The following is a 21,303-nucleotide window of genomic DNA, read 5'->3' on the forward strand; positions in this document are numbered from 1 at the left end:
ATTACTTTTGATATTACTCATAAATGATATCACATTATTATTTTCATGCATATTAAAGAATAAAAAGGTGACTGTTTAGAACTATTTAGTCAGTAACATACTAAAACTCTTGGGGTTTGAAATTATCCTTGATAAAGTTGAGAAAAATTAGAAGATTAAACTCTTAACCAATGAGCTGATTGCCTATTTCTTGGGCAAAGATAAATACTGTGTAGTCAATCATTTCATAATAAACCTATTTTAAATCATTTCACAAAAATGTCCAAATCAGCATAAATATTCTCTCACACTGAATGAAGAATTCTATTAAACAGATTCAAATATTTTCTTTGTGTTTACCTTAGGATTGGCTACCAATAGAATTTATGTAAATGATGAAAATGGTAGTCTGAAGTTTTCATCCAATAAACCATATTCCCCCCTCCCAAACCTGGTAAAAATATATGGTATTAAATTTGTTAAAAGTTGTCACTGAAGATATGGAGATTAGATTTTATGCCATAGTCAAGACCATGAATGTACACTTGTTTATAATATCATATTACCTCATTACATAAATCCTTAGCATCACTGCCTAACAGTTAAAATCCTTGGAGAGAAAGACACATTTAAGAGTGAATAAAATATTATAACTATAAATACTCACTTTTTGCATATATGGCTTAAGCTAAATACTGTCTTTTCTGGAATTGTTCTAATAAATTGATTTTAACATTAGAATCTAAGTGTAAACTTGGCATATAGAAATAAAATCTTATGGCTGTGATTATTTTTCTCATCACTCTATGTGATAAATTTCTAAAATGGAAACCACAAGACTTATACAAGAAAAACAAGTTGCTAGAAATATGACCACAGGAAAAATGTTAGTAGCTTCGGTTTATGTTGTTTTCCCTAGAGGTAATACTTATTTTTTAATGAAAATTAGAAAACCTATAATGTCTTCAGAGGTAGGTAAAAGTAACATCGTTATATTGCTGAATAGAGCTATTTTAGTTTTCACATGTAACTTATTTCAAATATGTATTTTCAGTTTTTACCTACTTTAGACATCACTTTTTTTAAAAAGCACAAAACCAAAATCAATGTAGTTGAACATTACTTGTGATATGTTAAAGAGCCAAATTAATTATTACTAACATATTAAGTTAAATTATTCACTGTTTTTTATTCATACAAAATGTTGAAATTACCATATAACAAATATTGGATGTTCTTCTCATTCTCTTCCCTCTTATCTATTTTTCACCCATCAGTTACTAAAAATATACACAAATTTAAATATTAATAAAAATTTAATGTATTTCTTTCACAAAGCAGGTCTTTAATAAGTACTTTAAGTGAATGAATGAATAATTAAAAATGATAATAGTCCCAAGAAGATATTTTTCATATTACTAGTGGTATTTTGATTTTTTAAAAAATATAAATAATCAAGACACTATTATAGGTTAATATAAAGTAAAAGTAAAGCTATACTATAATATGTAACTCTCAGGTTCCCTCCCTAACCTGAGGAAGAGTGTAAAACATAAGTATTGAAAGTTGAGGGGAAGGGTTATCTGTAATACTTAGTTGCATGATGCAAAACTGGCCAAACATTTGTTAAGAAAAGACTAAATCGGACAATGTACAAGATTTTGAGGCTAATTGGTTAATCTATATGCTGTTAAAGCCCTTATTCACCTTTATGTGTCATTGAATCCTTGTTTCCTTTCCATCCCTATAGATTTATTAGTAGAAAAGTCCTATTTCTCTGGCCTCGCTTTCACCTGTTCTATTGGAAATCTACCAAGACTTCCTATACTTAAATTGTCTCCTATTCCAACTTACCTTGGAAAGCCTTCCATTGGTGCTGATGGCCAAAGAAGCTGTTGTATTCTGCGACCTTCTAAGGACACCACGATGGCACTTACTGTGATCTATCAACATTTTCTCAAGACTATAGGTACTGTATGATAAGGATTCTTATGTCTGTATCAAACATAGGGATGTTAAGTGTTGCTTGGGTGGTTCAGTCGGTTAAGCATCTGCCTTTGGCTCAGGCTGTGATCTCAGGCTCTTGGGACCAAGTCCCACATTGGGCTTCTTGCTCAGTGGGGAATCTGCTTCTCCTTATCCCTCTGTCTGCCGCTCTCCCTGCTTGTGCTCTCTTTCTCTCTCAGATAAATAAATAAGACCTTTAAAAGAAACACAGGGATGTTAGATATTTTTAATTGATGAGGGTATTCATGTTACTGCAGATTCTCATCAATATCTCCTCAAGACTGTTTGTTACATATGACATTAAATATCCTGCCTTCTGCAGGATATTTGAAAGTGGTACTTCTGATCATTGCAATATGATGCCTTCTCTTATTGTTCCTGGTAGGTTTTGGTAAAATAATAATTTTTCAGTTTTTTTTCTTGCCTGTTCATTAAATTCCCTTGCTTTATCACTCAGGTGTGAATCCTTTCAAGCTTGATCTGAGAGCAATACAGAACAGACATTATGCCATTTATCAGAATCACTGAATTTTTCTTCTTGAAATAACTTGATTTTCCTGGCTCTGTCTTCCTCTAGGACTCACTCCTATTCAGGCAGCACCTCAATCTCATGTAAATAGAGCCCTAGCTGATCCACAGGATGGGCTCTCCAAACATCCCATCATGTCTTCAGTCCTAGAGTGAATCGAGATGACACTCAATGTAAGAACATCTACTATGTATAAAATGCCCTCCAAAACCCAAATCAAATTAAGAGATCTTTTATCGCCATTTCTTCCTTTCATTATTAGCAATTATCATACCACTCTAACTATAAAAGCATCATTCACTAAAAACACAATTATAATTTTAAGTAATGTCTAATTAGCAATGTAGTTTAATACTGTAGTTTTGCTCACTTTCATTCATAATTAATCCTATTACAGTTCCCTTCCTCTGCCCAAAAACCTGTTATGGTTAAAAACAAATATGGGCTAATATCTGTAGCAGGAAAGACTGATTAAAACTACATAATTAGATTTTGGTGAGTCCTTATGTTATCAATTCAAATTTTTTGAACTAAAACTTCTCTGTCTTTATTCTAACCATACATCTTCTCAGTATTTGAAAACCTAGCTATTAAATTCACATATGAGTTTCATTTTCACATAGATAATGGATTCAGATAATATTTCCACCTATGGTCATGCTGCATATGTGCTACTTACCCCTCCAGACTAACTCTCATCTTTCCACCCCTACTTGGGTTGCAGGCTGAAATACATGATTATATTGAAGAGATGCCTTAGGCAAGGTCCTTGAGTTGGGTTCAGCTAATTAAACTAATTTCACTGGGAGAAAATCAGGAGGAAGGAGCAGAGTGAAGTCAGGGCTATTTATTCCTCTGGCTGACTACCTGAGTGATTAGTTCCTGCAGGCTATGTCTCTAGACTAAAGGGACCACTTGTCTCAAGGTGGTCTTACATATAAGTTTCTCTAGATTCTAGTACCCGCCTCTTCTCTTGTCCTTTTTTGTGGGTGATGACAACTTTTTTTTTCTAACCCAGGTGACTGTACTGTCCTTGGTAGTTTCTCTATACTCCAAAATATTCTGTAAATAGTCCCTTTGTAAATGAATTCTTCTTGAATTTTCCTTGGTTGAAGGCACAGTTTTTCTTATTGGGGCTCTGGTGCATACACTAAGCTAAGGCATAGGGTCTTAATGTTAATACCAGATTATTAAACTTATGTTAGAATGTTAATCCCTTAATTGATAAATGCAGCCTTGATGCACACATTAGTCTCTGTGGGGTTCTTAATCTCCCAATGTACACTCAACACTTCCTTTATTCTGGAAGGAAATAAAGGGGTCATTGGAAAAGAAATATGGTTAGGAATTTGGTTTCTGCAAACTGATTATGGTTTTCTGGTCAGTCACAATCTTGTAAGGATACTTAATGCACCTATTTGATTAGTGACTATATAATGAGAAAATTCAAATTTAGATAACCACTAATATTTAAGACTTTTAAAAGGACATTTTTTTAAAAGAAATTTCAATTAGCAATATCTTCACTCCTTATGAGTTTCTTGCTCCTTCTCCTGTTGCTGTGATAGAAATTTGGGTTTGAACATCATTCTGTGCTCCTCTGTCTTTCTCATTACAGAAATCTAATTGACTACAAAATCTTAGTGATTCCATCTCCTGCTCTGGAATTTACTCTCCAATTCCTCTGATAGAAACCTAGTTTAGGCAATGTTCATCCAGAATAAATTCTAAAATTGCAAATCTGATCACCTAACTCTTCTTAATACTGTCAATAACTTCTCTGCCCCTAGGATAAAATCCAAATGTCATTACTTGGATTGTAAGAACATCAATGATTTAGTTATACCTGTATCTGAGCTCCATTTCTCAAAACTTACATGTTAAGTTCCAACCATACTGAATTTCTTTCAGTTTTCCATTCTGTCCTTGCTATGTTTCTCCTTAATGTGGTCCTTGCCATTTGTCTGCAAATATCTTCCCATGCTTGACCCCAGTCATTTAAGTTCCCCTTGCAAAATCCTGAAACGTCTTGCCATGTTGGGAAGAATTTAGTTGCAAGTCACTGAATACCTAACTAATAGTGGCCTACACCATAGGGATATTTATTGTTTACTAGAACATCCAGAGGTATACCGTTCCTGTTTCAGAGTCTACCTCAGCCAAGAACCATGGCTCTTTTTATCATTCTATATTTCATATCACCACACTGTCTTCCATTCTTATATTTGTAGCTCTCTATTCACATGTTACATACTCTCTAGTTCCTAACATCAGACAGTGAACAGTCACACTCAGAAGTGGGAAGGACAGTGTGGGAAAGAGAATACTCTCTGTTCACCTCACATACCTTTCCAGTATCAGGGAGGAAAACTTTTCCTGAGTATTCAGCTGACTTTCTCTTGTGGCTTGTTCACCAGACTGTGATATTTTGCTCATCTTTAACCTATCACTTGCATAAGATTGCTGGAATTGGCTCATATTAGTCATGATTCACCCTGTTAGGCCCAAGTAAACATGGAGATCTTTAATAAGGAAGAAGGTGATGTCTGCTGAGCTGACTTTATCTCTGCAGCCTTCCTCCTGCTGCTGCAGGATCCCTCTTCATGCTTCCCACTTTATATTCCAGTTACACTGACCTTTTTTAGTTTCTGGAATGTTCCATGTGCTCTTGGCATCCATGCACTTCTGCATCCGATGCCTACAAGTCTTTCCCTTTGCCTGACCAATGTCTATTAATCTTTTAGGTCTCAGCTGTGACATCATTTGCTTGGTCATTACATTGTCTGTGCACAATCAAGTAAAGTGACCCTCCTTGTAACCAGTAATTCTTCGAATCACAAATCTTGTGATATATAGACCGCGCTGCCTATATACAATATTCTGATGTAATTGATAAGTCCCCCTTCCTCTTTGCTACCTGCATTGAGCCATTGATCCCCTTGTTTTGTCAATAAGGAGTTAGTCTCAAGAAAGGAAAGTTACAGCAGAGAAAAGTCTTTTGAGTTCGAGAGCTGGGGACCAGGGAAATTCAGAAGACAGAGATTTGGAGTTAAGTCTTCCATAGATAACAACTCTGCTCAGAAATGATTCCCTGGGTGGGGTCAGAGGAGATTTGCAGAGGAAGTCAGAGAGGGTGTGCACCGAGATGTGTTCCCACAAATGGAGTTATGAACATGGCCGCAGAGGGGATGACAGGGACTTCACGTGTGTCTGAGAGAAGAGAGAGCTTGCCTGGAAAAACTGGAAAAGCTGGCAAGGCCTCAGTTTCCCCACCTGCAGGTTTGGGAGTAAAGATGTAGAAATTCCTGTGTGATGCACCTAGGCAGAGGGACCTGAGTGTCCTCACAGAGTGAGAGGTTTGAGTGATCTCTGAGTGTCAGAAGTCAGCATGGTCAGGATGAAGAGGCTCAGATGGCTCCATGAAGTCACTCTTCATTCCGAGAGACATGGGAACAACATGGCGACACTGGGTACTGGAGGGGGATAGCGAAAGGGGAGAGAGCCTGACAGGTCTTTGTGGCTATGTTGTGCAGAGGGAACGGCCTGGGCCAGAGCAGCTTGGTAATTCCTGGCCACCACATGAACTCCTGAGAACACACGCAGTCCCAGGAAAAGCAAGGAGAGCAGTGTAGGTAGTTGGTGCTAAACTGATTAAATTTCTATTAGCTAATATAATGGATACTTTAAAAAGACATTAAATTATTATGGGAAAAAATGATATTCCCATTTATTGCAATTCCTTCCTTCCATATCTGAGCACTTGCTAAGTTGTGGGGTCTTTGGGCATAAGCCTCTTGTGGCTGCAGCTGCTAAACCTGAACCGGGCATGGGGCAGACAGACGCTTGCAAGGTATCATGGGAATCCATCAGTAATAAGATAGCATGGTAGTGGAGAGTGTAATTTGTAATGTTCTACACAGGTAAGGAGGAGTGGATGAAAATAAATACCACAGTGGGTTAAATTTCCATTTATTTTAGAAACAATACTCATATTCTTATTCTTATAACTAATGTTAAATCAAAATACCTTACAAGAAAAAAGTCACTTAAACATCAAGCGTGTTTGTGCATTTCTAGGTAATTCAAACTTCAGAAAGTATGCAAAAATTCTTCAGAAACCCGAGATATGTGTATAATGATGGGGTTGCACCCTTAAGATTAGCTTTTACGCAGATATATACCCATATGTATTTCAAACATATATGTAATATTGGAGGTGAGACAATAACACTACACGCTCAAGAAGTATAATAATTTGAGCAGATTAAACTCTGGCTGAAATACCACCATGTTTCCAATAAAAATTGAGCAAATTTCACAGTTTGAAAGGGGTCGAATATTACAGAAAACCAGTAACCTAATAACCAAAAGCATGTAGGATTCCAATAAAATAATTCCTTGTTATATTCATTATGTACCTAGCTCTGTGGTGACTTTCTCTTTACTTCTCGGGGAGGAAAACAAAAATGACAACTTCCTTCTCAAAGTATTCAGAAATAAAGAGTAACCCACCGGGGTGTGGTGCAATAATAATGAATACTGTTATGCTGAAAAAATAAAAAATTAAAAAAAAAAAAAGAATAACCCACTAGCTTGGAAAACTTGTTTCCAATCTGAAAACATTATATATTTATATTGTTCTTCACAAAATGAAGAAAGATAACTCAGAAATAGAGGAGGAAAGCAAACAAGTAAAAAGAGAGGAAGTAATCACACAACATATTACAACTTCCCATACGATGTTAGATTATTGTAGGAGAGCCAGCTGGCGAAATTATTGGTCTTTCACTGTTTTCACTGCTAGTTTCAAATTTGGTTTCAGCCTCTAGGGAAATGAGTTTGAATGTCTCATCTCATTCCTAGAAGCAACAAATCTCAGGGAAAAAAAATAACCGTTCAGTTCTCGGAAGGAATTTTCACACCCTATGGAGCAGCGAAAGGCCTGCCTTGCGTTTGGCGCTTGGCCCTCATCTTCTATCTGGGTCTGGCAGGGCCTAGGTCTGTGTCTGTGTGAGTCTCGCTCAAAGAACTAATTAGCTCCTTGGAGCCTCTGCCTCTCCATGTGGATTCATGGGAGTTTTTTCCTTCAGCTGTGCTGGCATATGCCAGTCCAGGGGTGTACCATCTCCCAAGGAATGGCTTCCCTCAGAGAGAATGAGTGATGTTTGGCAAAATATGTTTGGGTGTGGGTGATAGGAAAGAAGGCTGGGTGAAGGCAAAGCAGAGCGGGCACTCCTTATCTGTCTCTGCTGCCCTTCAGGTCTTCCCCAAGTATTAAATGCAGAAAAGGGGATTTAATAGCGGGAGGCGACCAATTCTTCCAGCCATGTGTCTAGCCATATTTGAATTGTTTCATAACTGTTACTTCATTTAAATTTATACAGAACATCCACATGCAATAAGGTCCTACTGTTCCCCCTGCTTTGTTTTTCAGCTAAGAGAAAAAGTGATTTTCCCAGGAAATGAATGCAGAGTCAAATCAGAACTGGCGTGCTCACTCCTGGACCAACCATCTCTCCTGATACCATGCCATACTAACAAGCTAGTGTTATTTACCTGGATTCCTCAAAGAAGCCAAATATATGTAAGATGAGTTAAAAGCCAAACTATATTGCCTACTACAATATGTTACAGTAATGCCATATGAGCCTTAATGTTAATAAAAAGAGTGAGATTGCAAGGTGTCTGCGTGTGTTTGGAATTTGCTTGTGCAGGCTCTGGTGGTAAGCATGAGTCAGAATGAGGGGTGCTGTTCAGCTGGGATCTCGGGAATACCCAAGGACAGCTGTACTTTTAATATACTTGGACAACCAAACCAAAGAAACTGATGTTTCTTTTCTTCAATTATGTGATTGAATGGTGTTTGAACATTGGCTCTCAAATCCTGGACTGTGGTCAATTATTGAATCAACAAGAAGCATAGTGGAATACATTTTTGTGAAAAGAACAAAATAGTTCACATAAATTTGCGAAGTATTAGCTGAGCTTGGAAATTAATAAAATATGTGAAATATTTCATCAAGCCAGTCCTGAGTCCTGTCACCTTGCACAACATCCTTTTGTGGTCTATAAATTATTGTTCCATCCTAAAAAGGAAATGACTCTGGGTATAATGATCTGGTCCCCCCCCCGCCTGCTCCCAGTAATGAGTAGATTAGTCTGATACAATAGGAAAATCTGTTTTCTATTCTTCCTCTGGCACAAGGCTATAAACAAGGACTCCAGGACAACTTACAAAGAATTTAGCAAAAGTTTTGCGTTTTAGAATGTGCAACATTTCTGAGTCATTCTATCCCACTGAACTTTTGCAGAGTAGCAGAAGTAGCGTATTTTAGATCTAAAGCATATTTAAACAGCGTAGGTCTGCTCGGTCAGTCCTGACCTGGAGTCACCCCCAGAGACTTGCTTCCTCCTGTGTCTGATTAAGCAGTGGCAAGAAGGTTGTGAAAGATGTGAGAGGAGCCACTGTCCCCTGGAAGCTCCTCACTCCCCATTAGCTCTGAGCCAAACTATCTTTCACATTATCGCAATGATTCTTTGGTGGGATTAAAGGCCTTGAGGGTCATCCATGGAAGAAAGCATTTCTGATCATCTGTTCGCAAATAGAGAAATAAGGGCAGGGAAATCAGGGCACGTGCATTTTCAATTTCTATTATCTTTGCTAATGACTCTTATCATTCTCTCAGCCTAACCAGAGTTGTAGCAGGCTGTAAGGTGATGGGCCAATGGAAGCCCCATCCTACTGGAGGATAACAGACACACAAATGAAACCATAATGTCAAGGATGAATAATGAGGCACAAAGTCTGTGATTAACTCTGCTGAGCATGAAGTCTCTAGCCAGCTTTATGGGAGAGTCCACCCTCAGGGGAGGTCTTTCAGCAACAAGGAAACTGCTCTCTGAAGAGAACCACTTCAGTTTGTTCTGAAGACTCTCTATTCTACCTTCGCTGGGAAGACTCCAACATCAGAGATGAAGAAACTTCCTTGTAGAGGTTGCTTTAGCTGAGCTATGGGTGTGTCTTAGCTTGGACTGCTGTAACGAAATATGGTAGCCTGAGTGGCTAAACAGCGGCATTTATTTCTCACAGTTCTGGAGGCTGGGAAGTCCAAGGTCCAGGTGCCAACTGAGCTACTGCCAGCTCTGTGCTCACGTGACTTCTTTGTGAATAGGTGGAAAGGGAGTGAGGATGACTGTCTCTTCTCATTACCTCATTTAAACATGAGTATCTGGGGCGCCTGGGTGGCTCAGTGGGTTAAGCCTCTGCCTTCGGCTCAGGTCATGATCCCAGCATCCTGGGATCAAGCCCTGCATCGGGCTCTCTGCTCAGCATGGAGCCTGCTTCCCCCCACCCCGCCTGCCTCTCTGCCTACTTGTGATCTCTCTCTCTCTCTGTCAAATAAATAAATAAAATCTTAAAAAAAAAAAAATGAGTATCTACCAAAGGCCCCATTTCTAAATTCCATCACACTGGGGTTAGGGCTCCAACATGTGGATCTTATGAAGACACAAGTCAGTCCGCTTACAAGTGTAGTGTGGTTTGTCTCATGGAAGGGCCCTCTCTGCCGCAGGTGTTTCCTTTTAGATACGGTCCTCCCACTTTCCACTGACACAGTATACTCCACTTAGCTGGGCGCTGGGATTCTGGATAGCTCCAAAAAATGAGAGTTTTATAGAAGATTTCTAAGTTGATGTTACTAACTCTCCTTCTGTAGAGTTTGGGACTAATTTCATGCCTATCAATGGGAGAAAAATGTATTAACCCCACTGCATTCCATTTCATAGAATGAGAGGTGAGCACAGGCACTGAAAGGTCTTTAAAATCGCACATGACAGTTTGATAACTTGATAAGGACCAATTTTGTGATGACGACAGATGGCTTCACACCCTGAGAGGTATGCTATCATTTTATTTGCAAATATTAGACACATACTTGTCAACAGGGCAGAATGAATCACATTACTCATTATTTGGGTTTTCATCAAATCACAGTGAGCAGGAAAAAAAAGCAAACATTATTATAGACTTTAAAACACTACAAATATCACATACCATAAACATTTGCTAAGTAAACCATCTACCCAGGCCTAGGCTTTATGACTATCTGTGTAGTGTACTTAATTTTATTCCATTCCTTGGCTTTAAAATCTTGTAACGTGGGGCACCTGTGTGTCTAAGTTGGTTGAGCATCTGACTCTTGATTTCTGCCCAGGTCACTATCGCAGGGTTCTGAGATGGAGCCTCATATCTGGCTCCATGCTCAGTGGGGAGTCTGCTCAAGATTCTCCCTCTCTCCCTCCCCTGGGCTCACATTCTCTCTCTTTCTCTCTAAAATAAATAAATCTTGAAAATAAGAAATAATAAAACTTTGTAATGTATTAGAACGGAAAGGAACAACATCTTCCAAATTTGAGTCCTGGTTTTGCCATAATACACTGACCCTCTGACCTAGGAGCTGGGCCATTCATGGGAATCTACTAGGAGAGGGCAAGTTGGTGGGTAGCATCCAGATGCTTCCCCTTCAGATCCACCTCAGTGTTTATGCCGAGGCCTCATTTGCTGCAGGCTACGCACAATGAATGAGCACAGTGGGAATCCTAGATTTGGCCATTTCATCCCAATGGAGGACTCCTCAGAGTAGCCATCTTTGCTCTGGGTCTCTCCATCAACCTGGCCAAAAATGTCTTGGGGCTACCCTTGCAGTTTGGAACTCTTCTTCCCTAATCCTTCTTTTCGCTTCATAGATGTCAGACCCACATTACAACTGGAAGGCTCTGCCCATCTGCTCCTGATCCCTCTGGCCTTTGTCTTTCACAAGTTTTCCCCTCAGTGAGTCTCTGCACATCTAATTCTGTCTTGAGCTGTGCTTCTCAGAGGAAATGAGGCACTCCCCCAGGTCCCATTGGCTCAGGCTTTTGTTGACTTTGCTTCACATCACTCTGGGTTGGTTTGACTATTTGTCTCTCAGGGCTTTTTGGGACCAAGGATGTGGATAACATCTTAGGCAGCTCTGACTGTTTTAAGAAAATACCACAGACTGGGTGGTTCAAACATCAGAAACCTATTTACTCAAAGTTCCAGAGGCTGAGTTGAAAATCAAAATGCCAGAAGAATTGGTTTCTGGTGAGACCTTACTTCTTAGGTCACAGACAATGCTTTATCACTGGCCTTTTCCCATGCATGCATGTAGAGAAGGAGAGAGCTTTTGTAGCCCTAACTCCTCTTATAAGGACAGCAGTCCTATAGGATTAGAATTTCACTCTCATGACCTCATTTAACCTTAATTATTCTCTTAAAGGCCCCATCTCCAAATACAGTCACCTTGGGGATTAGGCCTCATCACATGAATTTTGAGGGGACACAATTCGATACATAACAAGTAGGTACCACACAATAGAGGTTCTCATCTTAACTGATTGTGATCAACCACATGGTCTTGGAAAGAGCGTTTTAACTCTCTTGGCCCCAGTGAAATAATAGGATTGAATTGGATAACAAGACTATGTGCACTAAGGGGAAATGCCCTTGCAGAACTCAAGTTCCAAAAAAGGAAACTAGCATGGTTGCATTATTTTCTCCTTTTAGGAGAATGAACAGCATGAGCTACTGCTCAAATGAACAAGGTTCTTGCAGCTTTGAAAGTCCACCTCCTTCTTGTCACAATGGAACAGTATGAATTCCATTCTGAACAGAGCATTTTTGTTTCTTGAATTCTCTCCAATGCAGTGCCTTGCACAGTTGTTGTTGTTATTGTGTGATGGGCTAGTAAAAGCTAGTTGTGTGTGTGTGTTTTTAAATAAAAGTTTTGCCTATTCAATCTTATGAAACAATGTTAATTGGTTAAGATTTGCTCACAGGTGAAGAGATGTTAAAAATTAGTGCGAGCATCATATTTACCTGGCTACTAAGGCCATGCTTTTGTAGAGAATGTGGACAGCAAAATATGAGTTCAGAGTGAAGTATGTACTGTATAAGTGGTTACCAAATGAATAAAAACTGAATGGTGTGTGAAATACAGTGAGAGCTATTATTGTTTAGATGAAAACCAGAAGAGACTCAGGACCTTAGATGTAGGAGTAACTGTCACAATGTTTAATGCATACACATTGATTGCTCTTCAATTTTTAATTATGATTAGATGATGTCTTTATTGTCAGTTTAATTCCATGCCTTTGTCTAGATTTATTAACTCCATGATTACTAAAAAAAATATTAAGCAATTAGAAAATTGCTTTTGTGGTCCAAAAGGTCTATTTCGCCATTCGCCATCTTGTTCCTCATTCTTGTATACAATCCTCAGAATATAAAAATATCAATAAAGGATCCCATTAATTAATCTAATATGTGAGTAATTACATCCTTTCTGTTTCTAGCAATATATATTCTATGTGTCCTGAGAATTAGAGAACTTAATAGCCAGAAACAGTAGCTTGAAATGAGAAGTGAAAATAAAATGTTCTTTTTCTCAGATCTGAATCTTTTTCTTATTATGATTTCAATTGCTTTATATTAAGACAGAAAGCAAGGCAGGGTAATAGGGAATAGGTAATAGTTTCCAACACAATTGAATACACTGTTGAGAGTGGTCTCCATTTCCTTTCATGTGAGAGACCAATCACAGAAAACTGGTTAGGTAAAGACGGACTCAGAAAGCACACTTTTTCTCTTAAAATGGCATTTGAAGGCAGCTAATGATTCAGATAGAGGAAAATCCTTAGGAGCCAATGGTGAATCACTCCAAACGTTCCCCCCCCCCCTTTTCATTGGAAGCACCGTGGAAAGCTTTCCCTAATAGGAATAATGCCAAGAGAAAGAGAGTAAATGAATCTATTTCTAATGTGCTTTGGTATTGTAAACATACATGCATTATATTCAAACACTCAGGATAACTTACTTACTACACAAGCCAATTAGATCATCTCCAATCACATGTGGAAAGAGCTCAGGATAATCTAATCAGCTCAGGGATGCTCCATTTATTTCTGTGTTTCTGATGCCTTTATAATATTACAAACTGATCTGTAAACATGATCTCCAGTGAGAAGAGCTCCTGCTCTTAGAAATAGAAGTTCAGCAGAATTCAGTTTGGGGCAATAGCGATCTTGTCATGGTTCTCAAATTTGGAATTTAAAAAAATCACTTTATTGATGTCTGACATACAAAGACTAGACATAATGTATAAAACTTGCTGAGTTTGGAGATAAGTATACAACTGTGAAACCATCATCACAATCTAGGCTACTGATATATCCATCACATCCAAAATTTTCTTTCATCCTCTTTATTTGTTGTTGTTATTATTATTATTTTATGATGAGAACACTTAACTTCAGATCTATCCTCTTAGCAAATTTTTAACTATGCAATACAGTACTGCTAAATAATGTCTATACTGTCTAGTAGATCTCTAGAATTCATTCATGTTTTAAAATTTAAATTCAGTTGCCCAGCATTTAGTCCATCATTAGTTTTGGATGTAGCATTCAATGATTTATCAGTTGCATATAACACCCAGTGCTCATCATATCATGTGCTCTCCTTATCTAGAATTTATTCATATAGTATAGCTGGAACTTTCAACCCTTTGCCTTATAGCTGCCTGTTACCTCTCCCTCCAGCTTCTGGCAGCCACCATTCCACTCTCTGCTTCTATGAGTTTGACAATTTTAGATTCCTTATTCAATAGCATCATTGTACTATTTGTCCTTCTGTGTCTAGTTTATTTCACTTAGCATAATGTCCTTCAGATTCATCCGCGTTGTCACAAATGGCAGGATTTCCTTCTCCTTTATGGCTGAATAATATTCCATTGTATTTGTATACACGTTTTCCTTATCCATTTATCCATTGGTAGACATTTATGTCTTCCTCCTCTTGGCTCCTGTGAATAATGCTGTAGTGAACATGGAATGCAGCTATCTCTTTAAAGTTCTAATTCTTTTGGATTTTATACCTAGAAGTTGAATTGCTGGGTCATCTGGTAGTCCTATTTTTAACTTTTTGAGGAAACTTCATACTGTTTTCCAGACTACCTGCACCAACATACATTCCCATAAACAGTGTACAAAGATTCTTTCTTTTCCACATCCTTGCCAATGCTTGCAATCTTTTTTTTTTTCTTGATAATAGCCATCCTTACCTGTGTGAGGTGTTATTTCATTGTGGTTTTGATTTGCAATTCCCTGACAACAGAAGAAAAAAATTGGTAAGTGAGATTAGATTAAACTAAAAAGCTCTTACAGAAGGAAGAAAACAGTCAGTGAAATGAAAAAGCAACCTACAGAATAGGAGAAAATATTTGGAAGCCATATATTTGATGAAGGGTTAATATCCAAAATACATAAGGAACTCCTACAATTCAATAGCAAACAAATAACTAATTCATTAAAAAACCCAAAGATGGATTAAGAAACTGAGGAGATGTTTCTCCAGAGAAGACATACAAATGGTCAACAGGTGTAGGGGAAAGTACTCAACATCAGTAATCATCAGGGAAATGGGATTTAAATAAAACAAAAAACATAAAACAAACCTTCTCCAAATAAGAATACTGTTTCTCCCTAGAAAGTGTAACATTAGTTTATTATTTAACTAAAAATGTGGGCTTTGCTTTTCATATTGCACTGAAATTTTCTGACCATTTGATATTTTGGGGGGAGGAAAACAAAAAGTTACAGGTTCTATAAGTTCAGCCAACAGTGGTAGTTATTTTGTTCAGATCCCCTGGCTCTCTAGATGTTGTGAAACCTTCTCTTTAGAAAGGATTAGGGGAAACCTCCTCTTCCGAGTACTTTCCATGGCCAGGATCTGTAGCTCTCAGGAGGTCTTCCTCAAGCTCCTGGGCCCCTTTGTTTGCAAGGGCAGAATTGAGATTAAGCACAATCTCTGAGGGGAGGACCACTCTTTTGACTCTTTGTCAATGCTACTTTTGCTTTCACTTTCTTCCCGCCACTATCAACCCTTTCTGTGGTCTTGGGAAAACAACAACAACAACAACAACAACAACAAAAACCACCACATTAGAAATTTTTTAAAAGTTCACATGGAGAATCTGGTTTTCAAGATCATGTTCTTTTCATCCCAGGCCATGACACTTTAATTAGATAAGATAAGGGGTTGTATAGAACTTTTGGTTGGGCTAAGAATATGCAAGGGCTTTCAGTTTCTAGTTCCATAAATCTGGCCTTTTTAGTTTGCTTTACATTTAAGGGAAGAAAATCACCACTTAGACTTGTGGTCATTTGTTTTTGCAATATATTATATATGACAAAATAATTACTTAGTAGTATTTGTTAAGAAATTAAGCATTACAGAAAATAAGAATAACATTCTTATTTTGGGGGCAGGACTAAATTTCTTTTTAAAAATTCTTTTTGGCTAAATTACAGAATTTTTAAAGGCAGATCTGGAAGTAACTGGTTTTCTAGGCAGGTACATGGACCGGAGGCATTTTCAAGGTCTAGTACACCATGGCAGTGAAGAGCGAGGACGCACATCTACATTATAGAGTCCATAATGACATTGAGGATTTCCTTAAATTTATTTATTCTGGAGAGTAATAATATCTGAAATGAAATAGTGCATTATTTATTAAACCCACAATCTCTCTCTAGTAAAGCTCTGAAGTGAGAAATTTAAAAATTTCAAGGCTAAAAACAGGGATTGTTACTTTAAAAAAATGTTAAAGCTATAAACCCCTATAAAAGGCATCGAGTGTTGGGGCAGTAATGAATAAATTTGTGTTGTTTAGGACAGTCAACTGTTATTATATAGAAAGCTTGTAAAATGTTTGCCCCACATTATATTCAAAACATTTCAGGAACAAAGAGATGTCACAAAGATGTTTCCCCATATATGCCAGCTAATAGATAAAATATGGATTCAAAGTTGAAGAAACTTTGTAGTTACATAACAATAATAATATTATGAATTAACATAATCATCATTACTCTTCAAAGTGACTCATCAAAGTTCAAGGGAGGCAAAAGCTGGTTCAGGACAAAGACACACTCTTTCATATCTATATGAAAATTGTCGGGGCACCTGGGTGGCTCAGTGGGTTAAGCCGCTGCCTTCGGCTCAGGTCATGATCTCAGGGTCCTGGGATTGAGTCCCACATCGGGCTCTCTGCTCAGCAGGGAGCCTGCTTCCCTCTCTCTCTCTCTCTCTGCCTGCCTCTCTGTCTACTTGTGATCTCTCTCTGTCAAATAAATAATAAATAAAATCTTTAAAAAAAATTGTCATAATGTCAATAGAAAATAAATATTAAAATACTTTATGAAAGAGAGAATCTAATTTGAAGAGTAGCAATAACTGCAGTAATAGCAAAATAAGATTTCTTAAATCTTTTCTTAATGTGCTTTTCCACACAACATTGATCCAATCCCACATATAATCACTAAAAGATAAAATCAAAGTAATCATAGGATAAAAGAGATGGAAGTGACCTCAGAAGTTATTAATAGAAGATCTCACATGATGTTACATCTCTTTTATTACATTTTATTACACACAAAATATTTCATTCATTCCTTTGCAAATAAAACAATAATCATTAACTATAAACATACGGCAGGAATTAGCACTAGGTCTAAGCCCTGAGAATCAAAGATGAGTAAGTCTTACAAGAAGTCTTGGGCAAATGGAAAAGACATACATAAATACACATGTTCACCATGTAATGACATTTATGCCCGACTCCCAAAAAAAGAAAAAAAAGAAAGAAAAGGAAAAGAAAACAGAGGGAGAGAGAGAGAGAGAGAAGGGGGAAGGAGAGGCAATATGGTACCATTGACTGGAAGGTAAGGTGATTGGGATTAGGGTGTAATAAGACTGAAAAGGAGGACAGACCAATATTTTTTCATGAACATAGGTGCACAAGTCCTCAACAAATTACTAGTAAATTGAATGCATAGGAAACAAGAAAATAATTATATACACCTTGACCAAGGGGCATTTATCCAAGGTATGCAAAGTTGTGGCAATATTTGAAAATTGATTAATGTAATCCATCACATCAGCAGACTGAAAAAGAAAAAAATGAAGGCAGACATTTGAGATATATTTAGAAGGAAAGACTGGCAAACCTTGGTAGCCACTCCACTTGGTGTGGAGAATGAGAAATCAAGGATAATATCAAGACTTCTATTTTGGATGAAGACTTCAGGACAGTTCTCTCCAAGAGAAAAATATAGTAGTAGGAAATATTTGTATTGGACAGGGATTAGAAATGGTTGATAAGTTGATAATGAATTTAGTTTAAACTCCTGCTTTAGAAGCATATACCAAAATTCACCTCCTTTTTGGACTCAGTCTTCATAAGACACCTTAGAAAAAGTTAAATAAATCAAAGATCCTTCCCAACCATTGTCACCTTCTCTATTCTCCTTTTTATGAGAAGTGAAAAAGAACTATAAGTTTTAGTCAAAATGTTGTTTACAAACCACATATATTTATAACCCCAATCATTTAACATTTTGTAATTTTTATTTTTATTTTTTAAAGAGGTATTTATTCATTTTAGAGAGAGAGAGTAGGGGTGGAGCAGAGGGAGGAGGAGAGAAAGAATTTTAAGCAGACTGCCCACTGCGTGTGGAGCTGGACTTGGGGCTTCATCTCACTACGCTGAGATCATGACCGAGCTGAAATCAAGAGTCGTCCACTTAACTAACTGAACCACCTAGGTGCCGCAACATTTTCTAAATTAAAAAAAAAGAATCTGATCTGTCGTCGCTGTCTTCTGCATACTTGGAAAAAAATGGAAAGTTAATTTTGTAAAAAAAAAATTGTCTTCAAACTTCTTTTGTGGTAAATATATAACAAAATTTACCATTTCAACCATTTTAAGTGTATAATTGAGTTGCATTAAGTACATTCACAAAGTTTTCATAGCAGTCACTACTATCGGGGCACCTGGGTGGCTCAGTCAGTTAAGCATCTGCTTTTGGTTCAGGTCATGATCTTGGGTTTGGGGAATCGAGTCCTGCATGGGACTCTCTGCTCAGTGAGGAATCTGCTTCTTCCAACCCCTCTCCCTCCGTGCTCTCCCTCTCTTTCTCTCAAATAAATAAATAAAATCTTTAAAAAAACAAAACACTGCTATCCGTTTCCAGAACTTTTCACTCTCTCAAACAGAAACTCTCTGCGACTCAATATTAACATATTATATACTTAAATGTTGCATACATGTATTTCTGTGTGTAGTAGGCAGCCTATAATGTGGTCCTAGATGATCCATTTGGCATTCACGTCTTTGTGAGATTCCCATTAGCCCTGAGCATGGGTTGGACCTGGTGGTGCACTACTGATGAATATGGCAAAACTGGCGGGATGTCCCTTTGAGATCATGATACAAAAAGACTGCACCTTCCATGCTGAGCACCCTTTCTCATTTTGTCACTCATTCACTCTAAGGCAAGCCAGCTGCCATGATGTGAGCAGCCCTGAAATTTTAAAAGCTCGTGTGGCAAATCGAGGAGCTGAGATTCTGGGTCTAGAAGGCCATGAAGAACTGAAGCCTACCAAGTCCGTGTGAGGGAGTTTAGAAGCAGAACTTTCAGATCATGTCAGTTCTTGAGAGACTGCAGCTCCCACCCACAGCTTAAGAGCCTGTGCGGGAAGATCTGAGCCAGAGGCACCCAGCTGGGCTGCACTTGCTTTCCTCACCCACAGAAACCTTGATAAATAAAGGCTTGCTACTTTCAAGCCACTAAGTTTGGGGGTAGTTTGTTATGTAGCAGGAGAAAACAAAATATACTGTGCTAATAGTGTAATTTTACATTGTAAAAAAACACAGCAAATCAAGAAAGATTATGAGATAAAAAGGAAACACCATTTTATAATATTTTTACTTTAATTTAGTAATATTTTTGTTCTAATTAAAATATTCAGTAATGCAATTGAATATAATCAATTTTTTAAAAAAAATATCAAATTCACATTTTGCAATATGTGGTTCTAAATTCAATTTATTTTGATATTGGATTTCAACTACTATCATGGATGAAAAAATAGTTTCAAAACAAATTAAAATAGAAGAATATTATTGTTTGTACTTAGCAAACCATGAAGTTTATTTTTCAATATCATAAGGTTTTTCTTTCAAGTTCCTTAACCTTTTTCCATTTTTCTTGATAACAGATTTTGATATCAAAATCTAATGTTCTTTATTTTGGTTTTTTAAAATAAGCTATGAATTTTTTGCCCAAATTTCTTAGAAGCGTAGTGAATATTTATAATTCCCACATATTGTATTTAATAATAAATAACATAATGATGGAATTGCTCCAACTATTGATTTGAAAACATTCTTCCATAACATTTGTTTCATTTTTCACATTCATTGTAAAAATAATTTTCCATATTTTGAGGGGCCCAATTAAATGTGTTTATTTTTAAATTATGTTTATTTGCTGTTTAACATCTGGATATCACCACCAACTAAATCAGCAGAATTAGAATATATATGTGTGTGTGCGTGCATGTGTGTGTGTGTGTGTGTATACAACTTTAACAATTTCTTTTAACACTTTTGCTATGATAGAACTGGAGAAAATCTTTATTTGTTTTGAAAGGTGTTAATGTGCATCCAAGTGTCATAATAAAGTATTTTAAAGATTTTCTTGTATTTTAAAAGACTGGGTTTTATTAAATTAAGGGCATTGATCCTCCCATCGCACTTTATCCCTCCCTTTGTTGCAATAATGTGTCTGTGAGCAATGCTGTGAGTAATTTCACATCTGGTGCCATCTCTGTGAACTTATTTTAGAAACCTTTAAATAATATTACTATTTTTATTTTTGTCAGAGCAGTTCTTCCATCAGTGGCTACATTTACACATTTTTTTTTTCTCCTTCAAATATTGTTTCACCTTCTCCAGGACCTCTTTTCTTTAGTGACTTAAAATAATTACTTCTATAGGCATTTTAGTTTAGCACAGATTCTAGAAAATAACACGATACATGTTAGAAACATCTGTGCCTTTATTAAACTGTACAACACACTTTTCAGACCACATGCTTTTTTTATATTTTTTTACAAACATTTAGAAATGTACTCTATATATATTCAATAGTGTTTACTGACTAGAGTATGTGTTTAGTTTTTCCCATATTTTCTATTTAGTGTTACAAATACTTCTACCTTGGCAGAAAGAACAATTGTTTCCCCCAATGGAATGTATCTTTCTTTCCACAGTCATTATTTACTTTAAAACTGCAACAGTTTTCAAATATTTGTTATTAAGTCTAGTGAAATTCTGTGAGGTATTGGGCCAAGGTTTACATTCCTTAAACATCATCTGAAACAACATGATCATTGTTTTCATGATCTGGATACAAAATTTTAAATGTCTTATGCATAATGGGTTCCTCTTATTATCAACTAATATCACAATGGAAAACTTATTGTGAATATCATACTTATCAATAGTGGCTATAAATCCATATTTAAAGCACTTTTTGGGTAACTTTATAATTTGGGGGAAATTTTTTCATCTAGTTAGAATATAAATAGATATACTTGTGTGTGTGTATAAAAACAATTTTATAATATGTCTGACAGAATTCACACTATGAGCAAAGTGTCAACTCCACCACTTTCTTGTGTTTTCTTGTTTTGGCATTATTCCCATCTTCCTCTAGGCTGGAAATTTGAGGTTGATGCTCAATGACCATCCCGCTTTCTATTGGACTTTCCTTTGTACTGCAGATCTGGAAAGCTTTCCTAGACTCCTCAGCAAGCAGGATTCTCTATATGGTTTAGGTTCTGCCAACAAAATGCCCTTCAG

The 21,303-nt window shown here is 37.0% G+C and overlaps 1 long non-coding RNA gene across 1 annotated transcript; it reads left to right on the forward strand.

Moving 5' to 3' along the window:
- The first annotated feature begins 1,619 nt into the window (after window positions 1-1,619).
- Window positions 1,620-8,197, forward strand: LOC125098278 (uncharacterized). Its single transcript, XR_007126781.1, has 2 exons — window positions 1,620-1,948; window positions 7,950-8,197. It is a non-coding gene; the product is annotated as an uncharacterized LOC125098278 (long non-coding RNA).
- Window positions 8,198-21,303: the final 13,106 nt, after the last annotated feature.

Source organism: Lutra lutra, chromosome 4 (genome assembly GCF_902655055.1).
Source record: "Lutra lutra chromosome 4, mLutLut1.2, whole genome shotgun sequence".
In the NCBI taxonomy this organism is placed as follows: domain Eukaryota; kingdom Metazoa; phylum Chordata; class Mammalia; order Carnivora; family Mustelidae; genus Lutra; species Lutra lutra.